Below are 9,906 nucleotides of genomic sequence, written 5' to 3'. Positions count from 1 at the left end.
CGCTCGCCCTCCTCTACAACCCGATCGATCCGAGTTAAGTTTTAGCACCTGCAAAGTTAAATTAGACATTCGGAATGTTCTTGAATTTCGCTACGAAGACTACCGATAAGCTTTCTATCTATCAGAACTTTATCATTTATTCATGCCGGTACATAAACTTGTCAAGAACTTCATTCGGCTCAATAAACAGAAACCGTAACATTATTTATTCAATCTAACCCCCTGTAGCGAATTTGTTAGCCTTGTTGTGAAGGAGATAGCCGTCCCTTTTTAACTTAAAGACCTCGTTTATTTCTTAAACGACGCACTTTGCCGGCTATTTGATTTATTTATGGACTATCGTTACGGCGGCTCCAATTTTTTCTTTGCTTTTCCAAGCAGTCTACGCCACTGGGTACTCGCTCATATACCACATGTCTATTATGAAATGACTGCCGGCAAACATTCGACGAACACTAACGATTACACCATTTTTAAAAACGCAAAAGCACGTCAACAATAAGGACAATACTGCTCGTCTGATCCCCTCCTTTCGTCCAAAACAACAAAATATAATTGCTCCACCTACAACTAAAGGTTTACACTTAGAAGTTTTTCTTAAATTATTGAGGTAATATGAGATTTTCGCCCAGAATTCTGCTAAATTACCAAAAATACGTTCTTGGGGAAACCGTTTTTCGTGATCATTGGCGGGAAGGCCGTAAGAACGATAACTAAAATTTTCCACCAAACTAACACTACCATATAAACACAAAGTATGCAACCGTTAGAGCCTATGTTTTCTCTGTCTATTTGTGCAACTTAAGTAACGTAAAATAACATCCTTTGTTTCCGACAAACATTCAACTATGTTTCTACTGAATAAATTAACTATTTAAACATCAATTAATTATCGGGTGAGCAACATAATTTGTAATCGAGTCATCTTTGGACAAGTTTAGAATGTTGTTGATTAAACCACACTAATGACAATTAAAGAGCCGATTTTAGGTTAAAAAAAAAACCGAAATATACCCTAAAATAGGCGAGAAAAACGGGTGATTTAGATCCGAAAAAAAAATTATTTTATTATTTTATATAATCAGTGTTGCTAATCTTGGTTAAAATTTGCTCCACAAATTAGATATATTTCTAAATTTTCAACAGGTTCATTTTTAATTTTTTAGTTTAAACTCTTAGTAGCCGGTATTTTTTGTAAAGTATTTTGTACTTTTTTTAAATGCCGTTTCACCTATCTTCCAATATAGTTTATACAAGTGCTCTACTATATCCACAGACTGACTTAAGATCAGCTAGTTATACTTGTTTTTAAGATGGTAAAATAGGTTTTTATATCAGTCAAATTATGTTTGAGATGCTTTTGTTGGAAATAATATTAAGCATTGACGATGCATTTCGACACTGTGGAGTCAAATTTCATAATAACCTAAAACGTCTCATTTAATTTAGAATTACACAACAAAATTATGAATAGCAACAAACGAACCTTTTCTATATCGTCAAAATGACCGCAACAATATAATGCCGCCTCAATCCATGAACGCGATCTTGTGAGAACAGGTTCTGGAGGCAATAAACAATGCAGTAAGGTTTCCTGGAAAGCTTGGAACCTCAAATGAACTTTAAGAAATACTTTTTTTACGTTGAAAATTAAATCATTGACATCTTCATATTGATTCCGGTTAACTTCAGCTACTAAACTGAGAGAGCCGAAATGTTGCATGAATTAACTTAGGATAAAATATTTCCAAATGTTTGCCACACTTAACCGTATGCAGCTTTAGTTTTTCGTATTTGATTCCAATTGGCTATAATATACCTGTATTATATGTGAATTAACATTATCATTTCAGAAAAATTTGCTTTACCCCATAGTTAAGTTGCAAATTTGCCCTAATTGTGCAACAATGTTAATACAACTTTGCAACCGTGCATTGGTAAATAAAACGAATCTGATTGACGTTACTAAGATGTAAATTAAACACTAATGGAAATCAAAGTTAAATTAAATCGATTCGATGCCATTAAATGTGGTATACCAGCTGCCTCCACAGATAAATTTCTCACTGCAATGTTTGCAACGTATTGTTACGAAATACACCCTTACGCCGCCCCGGTACGACGCCTATGGCCGTCGAGAGCTTTCTGGACGTATGCACGGCTTTGATAGGTGAGTCATCATTGCTGACGGTCTCGATTGCGGCGTTCTGGATCCATCGAGGGGCACGCATAGGTTTAAATAGAGGCCACCGTCGGGAACAGATGCATTCAGTCGAACCACGAGTCCAGCGTGTGTTAAGAAGAGCCAGCCCAGTTGCGCCGGAAATAGCTTGTAGATAATCGCTGTAATAGTTAATCGTGTATATACGAGTTAGTAAGGAATAAATTGTTGAGTTTTACCCACGCCAATTTTAATCACCCGTACAACGTAACAGTACTGGCCATTTGAATTTGTAGTTTCGTCTACTGCTATCCAACTATCGTGAACCCCAATATCTGTTCTAACTCTAGTGATCACTTACAAAAGTACAGTGTAAAATAACTAAGTAAATAAAATAGCAAAAATTAGAATGTTCCCATTCTCGAGAATATTATTTTTGCAGTTTCTCTCAAAAAATAAGCGCAATGTTTTGTTGTTAAGTTTCTTCAACGGTAGATTTGCCGCAGCAAATGAATTGCATAATTCCTAGTATTTTTTTTTCTACAGCTGTCAAAAAATGGCAACTTTTAATACATAAAAATGATTTATTTTTTCACTGTTACGTTATGTTTCATTTTTTCACTGTTACGTTACCTTTTTTTTAATGTTACGCTACAATTTAAATGACACATTTTATAAATCATAATATTCACTTTATTCCAAAAAACAATTATTGCAAACTAATTTTTATTAAGATTAAAAATAATCGGCACACTGGAATAATTATTGCCAATTTGAACCGTTGGTCTACTAGATACTATTATTATTATTTATTTAGACTACATATGTTCATCAAAAATATTGTCTGTTACACTATGTTATACAGTCAAGTGCTGCCTGTCTAATCCCCTTCTCCAAAGTTGCCGGTCCTGTACCATATCCATGTCCAGATTCCTTCGTTCCATCGCCTCTCTCATTCCGCCGTTCCATGAGCGTCTGGGTCTTCCCCATTTGCGTCTACCCGGTGGTACCCATTGAAATAATCTTTTGGGCCATCGATCATCTGGCATCCTCATCAAACGCCCAAACCATTTTAATCCTCTTCGTTTAATACGTTCCAAGACTGTTTCGTTTGCTTTCATTCGATAACGTATTTCTTCATTTGGGAATCTTTGTAGACGAGATACTCGGGTGCTGCGTCTCAGGTAATCCATTTCGACTGCAGTAACCCTTTGTCTCATGTTCTCGTTAGGAATCCATAACTCACTTTCATAATTCAAGACCTATATTTTTCTTGGTTTTATGCGATATGTGTTTATTCCACCATATCCCATTTAAACTACCAATTACTTTTCTGCCTTCCTGGATTCGATGTCTTATTTCTTTTTCTTTTAAGCGGTTTCGATCTATCAATACGCCTAAATATTTAATTTCATCTACTTGGTTAATACTAGTATTGTTGCTGATTAAAACCTCAAATATAGCGTCGCTGTTAATAACAAGATATTCTGTTTTCTTTAAGCTTACTGTCATCCCCCATCGCTCATATTCTCCATATAGTCTTTTAAGCATAAATTCCAGGTCGTAGGCATCCTGGGCGATGATTACTTGGTCATCAGCAAAATTTAAATTGAATAAATAAGTGTCGCTAATAGGTACTCCCATTTGTCCACAACGTTCCTTCCAACCTTGCCGTGCAGCCTCCAGATAGATGTTAAATGGGATGGGTGACTACAACCCTGCCGAAGACCCTTATTTAATAGAATAGGGCTGGACAGTTTCCTTCCTTGTTTAATTTGTGACGTGTTATCTCTATATAGTTCCTTGATGATATGGATGAGATGTTGGTTCAACTCTACCTTCGCCAGGGGTCCCATAATTTGGTTTGCGGTATGGAATCATAGGCCTTTTTAAGGTCTATAAATGCTAAATAAATTTCATCATTGACGGATATTTTCTTTTCTAGAAGCTGTTGTAAAATAAATAGATTGTCCACACAGGATCGGCCCGGTACGAAACCATTCTGGTCCTCGCTGATTTTATCACCAATGTCCTGTCTTACTTTCTCTTGTAAAACTTTTCTAAACAGTCTACTAATGCTGTTGTTACCACTAAGTCCCCTATAACAATTTGGATCCCTTTTGTTACCTTTCTTGAATATAGAAGTGATAAATGAAATCTTCCATTCCTGGGGTATTTGTAACTGTTCTGTTAGGTTGTGAGTTATTTTGTAAGAATTCTTCTCTGTTTTCAACCAATAGGCTTGTATAGTGTTTCACCCATTCATCCAATTTGATCATTTGGTTACTTTTGTCGTTAATGTTGGATTTCATTTGTCTAATCGACCTCCAAACTTCAGAATTCTGTGCTCCACCTATCAAGCTTTCAATTTTACAACACTGTTATTCCCAAAATTTATTTTTTGTTTCTTTAATTAATCTACGTAGTTGTCTATTTTTGTCTTTATACTGTTTCAGCCTCTCATCATTCTTTTTAGTTAACCATCTATTGTATAATTTATTTTTTTCAATTATTAGTTGTTGTATTTCGTCAGTAATCCAATATGGTTTTCTTTTTCTCCTATGAGTCCCTTGTAACCCTAGTGCCTGTGCAGCAGCCGAGTGTATGGCTGGTTTGATGTTGTCATACTCAATTTCGATGTTTTCTGATATTTCATATTTTTTGAGTTCCAAATCTAGTCTGTTGTTATACAATATCTTAATACTGTCTTGTTGAAGTAAATGAAGTTTGTATTTCTTCTCGGACAAATCAGATTCTCCCACTTTTAAACCATTCTTGTATGTTATTTTTCTTCTCGGGACACTGTCATATGGCCATATTATATATGTTGTTACCAAATAGTGGTCTGACCCACAGTTGACACCTCTCTTCACTCTGACATCCTGTGTCACCATATCAGTTTTTTGTTTAACAACAAAATAGTGTACTATATAATAGTGTTGTATGCTAGATACTATACATACTTAAATTTTCCTCATTATTTTTTGCTATAATGTTTTTCATAACTTGGTCTCGCTTCCGAGTGGAATCTCCGGCAGATATTGAGGATTGGCTATCAAAAATTTTGTTGAAGACCCCAATTTTGTTATTTATACCTATGTACTATCTTCCCGTGACGTTTGATAAAAATTAGGTCTCCTCCTGCATTTGCCAAAAAAGTGACAGAACTCCTTCTGAAGCAATGGCCTGTGTTTCTTTTAAAATCTACTTTTCTTTTATTTATTTATTTTTGTAGGTATATTTATTTACGGAAAACTTCATTTTACAAGAACTCTAACAATAAGAAAAAAAGCGATTATTTCCTACCTCTACTACTAATACAAAATGAAATTAAGAATGAATAAATAATTCTCATACCAATACTAATAAAACGAATATCAATGAAAATAATTTAACTATAACCTATTATTAATCATATTTGAAACTTGAACCGAGATTTCGACAAATCAAAAACAGATATTTTAGATCGGTAGGAATATTTGTTCGCAGCTTCCATAATTCTTTTTAACGGATGGTAAACTAGCCAAAAGTTGCAGTTGAAACTGGAACCCTAAAAATGTTTTTACTAAGTGTTGTCCGACTACTAATTACAAGCACCAAGAAGGACAATTTTCCTAACAAATATGGTAGATCAGCTGATAATGCCATGAAGAAAATAGACATCAGCAATCCATCTACGACATTATCCAGTTATAATCTCCCTTAACATATCGTTGGCCAACTTTGAATTCAATAGTGCGAAGAAACTTTTTCTGCAATTTTTCTAATCTCTCAGAGTCTACTTTATAAATCGGGGACCAGACAGGAGAACAATAATTGAAGTGCGACTGAACAAGAGAACAATAAAGAGATTTCAAAGCTCTAGGTGCCAGATCGCTAGAATGACGCACATATCCAAAGCTTTTTTAATAATAAACGAGTAATGATTCTTAAACGAAAGAAAAGTGTCAAAAATCGCGCCCAAATCCTTTATTTCTGAAACACGTGAAACCTTGTCATTATCTAAGTGGTAATCATGAGTGATGGGCGCTTTCGTGTTAAAAACGAAATTACGTGACATTTATAATATTTAAGAGCAGCCAATTTTTGTCACTTTGTCATCTAAAGTGGTTCAGCGTCTTGAACCGAATTTGCAGATTTTTTTTTCTTGTTGGAATAACAAAAACCACAAGTCAAATCATTTATGAATAACAAAAAAAAGAACAGGTCCACAATGTGTGCCTACATCATTTAGGAATGACTGATATCCAATAAGATTGGATAATGTTGATTTACCAGGACAAAAACCATGTAGTTTATAAGAAATTATCGACGAGAATGCCCATTGCAACTAGGTAGTTACAACAGAATCAAGCAGCTTGAAAATAACAGATGGGTTACAAACACCCCTGTATTTATCAATTTTATCCCGCTGGCTCGATTTAAAAACAGGTACAATATAACTGCTTTTCCACAGTTTCGGAAAAACACCTTCATTTAGTGAACTTTTGAATAACGTGAGTAAAGGTATATATAACGTGTATGCTGTATACTATACATACAGTTTTTTAGGACTATACTTGGAACGCCAACTGGACCCGGACTACAAGACAACTTCAAATTAGAAATATGCGTAAAAACATCAGAAAAATGTTAGACCAGCATCATTAACTTGCTGGCGGTATCAAAATCACAAATAAAATTTCTGTTATCATATATTGCATAAATAGAAGAAAAATATTTTGCAAAAAATTATCATTCCTTTTCTCGTCACGAATAAATTTCCAGAAAAATTTAGGGTTATTAAAAATGATAGCATTAACGTTGGAAATTATAGAGTTGTATGCTAAGTTCTTTACACTGCGATATTAATAATTTAAAGTACAGGTATTCTTCAAATTTTCCGGATACTTTATATTTAGAATGTGCTGATCTTTTCTTTCTACACAGGTCTTTGAACTCTTTGCTAAACCAAATAGGATAATTTTGGATATTATGCTTTACCATTTTATAAGGGATATATTTTTCAAAACCAGAGAATAGAATAACCTAGAAAACTGCTACTTTCTCATCAAGATTAGTACAAATCACTGAAGAATCCCAACAAATCGAAGCAAGAAATCCATTCAAGAGGTTATATAGTCAGCCTTAACAAAACCATAAGTACGTAACTCGAAATGTAATATGGTGCAATACTGGTGGAAATCTGCCACGAATATGAAGTGATGAAGGCTTCTATTGCAGGTGAAACTTGTAGATCAATAACATTTGAAAAAATTAAATCCAAAGAAACATTTCGACTGTTCGGAAACATATTAATTTGTTTAAGATTCAACAGCGCAGAAGTCGAGCTTACGACATCATAATATTACAACTTACTGACAGAAGAACATATAACATACATCATCGTCGTGCCAGATGAGATCGGGAAGATTAAAATCTCTGGCTACTATATAAGATGAATTGGGGAATCGATCAAAGATTGATTCCAGATCACTGCAGTATTCCTCATACATGTAAAGTGGAGATGTCGTAGGAATATGTGTACCATCCATAATTAAATCGTTATATTGTAAGCGAATAAAAATATTTTCAATAAAATCCCCAGTTAGTATAACTTGAAATTGGAAAATTTTATTGATTGCAATCAACACCTCTTAACCACTTTGTAATTCGACTTGGTGTTTGTCTTATTTTATTAATGCCTACATGTTAATTGAAACATTTGCCATTACTGTATTTATCTTCATTAATAAGTATATGTCGTATCGTCCGCTTCATTGATCAATTTTACAACAGCTTTTTTTTTAATTTTTTAGATTTTCTTCCTCGATAACCGACAGACTTGCCTTTCAGGTAAGGAATAGATTGTGAAAATTTCGTCACATCAATATTTTTATTTACACGCAGGGTACTTTTTAACATGGAGTATGTGCTCCATAGAGTAGGTGGTTTAAATTTACTAAATTTTCCCTCCAAATATGCAAGAAGCACTTTTTCTGTTATTTTCTTACCTCTTTTTGCTGCGTATCAGCCACGAAATTCGCTGTAGGTAGGATCCATCCGATGAATGGCTACTTTCATTTTTACCCAACGTTTCATGACCTCTAGAGAACGAAAACATAAGGTCCCCCTTTCCGTCTGTCTGTCTGTCTGCTATCTGTGTCAATTTTTATTAGACAAAACTGCCTGACCGTTTTGTAAATTTTACAAAATAACATATTCCTGCACTTGCTATTTATGAATCACTATCAAATTTTTACCCTAGACATCCAGAATTTTGGAGAAAACATTTTGTAAATTAAATTTGAAACTGCAAAAGTGAATGCTCTGAAATCGTGCACACGTTTAAAGGTTATCCCGATCATGGAAAATCCTTAATGAAAATCTGTTACCCCCTCCAAAAAAGTGGAAAGTCACCTGATGCACTCCATTACAATACTTGCTAAAAATGGATGACGCCATCTCAAAGTTCTGTCGAATAAATCCCATCACTGTGGTCATAGTCTTTATAATTACTTATACAGGGTGCAGTCTTGATATAGGGAATTAACATGCGAATTGGTTTTTATTTTATAATATATTCCCAGATCACTTTAAAGCTATTATTGAGTGATGCCTTTGTGGAGGTCCAAGAGGGCTATCGGCCAGTATTTTTTTCAAATTGTTGCTTCGTGCTCATTTTTCGCGAAACGTTCCGTCGTACTGTCGAAGTTCGGTGATCGCGTCTTTGGATTAATCATGCAAAATCCAAATGTCAAAGTGAAATTAGAAAAAATGAAGCCCCGCCAACCCGCCCTATCTCAATTGTGATGATTTTTTCTATTCGTCGTGGGCCAAGAAGGCGGAGCTTAACTGCAAAATCCGTATTTCTCCACAAGAAATTAAAAACAGTTTTTGCGTATCGTGTTGCTGAAAGAATACTAGATATATTAAGAAAAAATTAAAACCAAGGATTAACCCCACCCATACCTGTTCTGCTCTAAATAGTAATGAAGTTTTTATTCGTTGGTAGACCTAGGGGCAGAGCCTAATTGCAAAATGCATATCTCCTTACAAACATTTATCATTTTAAACGTGTTTCAAGTTTCTAAAAAAAAAATATCACAATGGAGATAAGGTGGGTTGGCGGGCTTTATATTTTGCCTTTATTCTTAACATACATAGTAATCTTCGAACAACACGATACTCAAAAACATGTTTTTAATTTCTTATAAAGAAATAAGTATTTTGCAGTTAATGGTTTGGTTCACCCTGAATAAAAAAATCATCACAATTGAGAAAGGGCGGGTGGGCGGGCTTATATTTTGCCATTTTGTTTGAATATGTGTAGACTTCTTTTCACAACGTGAAACTAAAAATATGGCTATGTATATTAAGAAAAAACGCCAAAATATAAGCCCCGCCCACCCGCCCTATCTCAATTCTGATGATTTTCTTATTCGTCGTAAGCCGAGGGGAGGAGCTTAATTGCAAAATCGTTATTTCGCTACAGGAAATAAAAAAGATATTTTTGAGTATCGTGTTGTTCAAATAATATTATGTATATTAAGAAAAAAAAGGCAAAATATAAGCCCCGCCCACCCGCCCTTTCTCAATTCTGATGATTTTTTTATTGGTCGTAAGACGAGGAGTGGAGATTAATTGTAAAATCGATATTTCCCTATACAAATTTACCATTTTAAACATGGTTTAAGTTTCTTGTTGTGAAAAGATGACTACACATATCGCAGTAGAACATGGCATTTTAATGAGATTTTACTAAT

The sequence above is a fragment of the Zophobas morio genome, unplaced genomic scaffold, assembly GCF_036711695.1.
Source record: "Zophobas morio isolate AGI-343-1 ecotype UQ-CSIRO unplaced genomic scaffold, CSIRO_AGI_Zmor_V1 ptg000030l, whole genome shotgun sequence".
Taxonomy (NCBI): Eukaryota; Metazoa; Arthropoda; class Insecta; order Coleoptera; family Tenebrionidae; genus Zophobas; species Zophobas morio.
Note: the sequence above shows the minus strand (reverse complement) of the source record.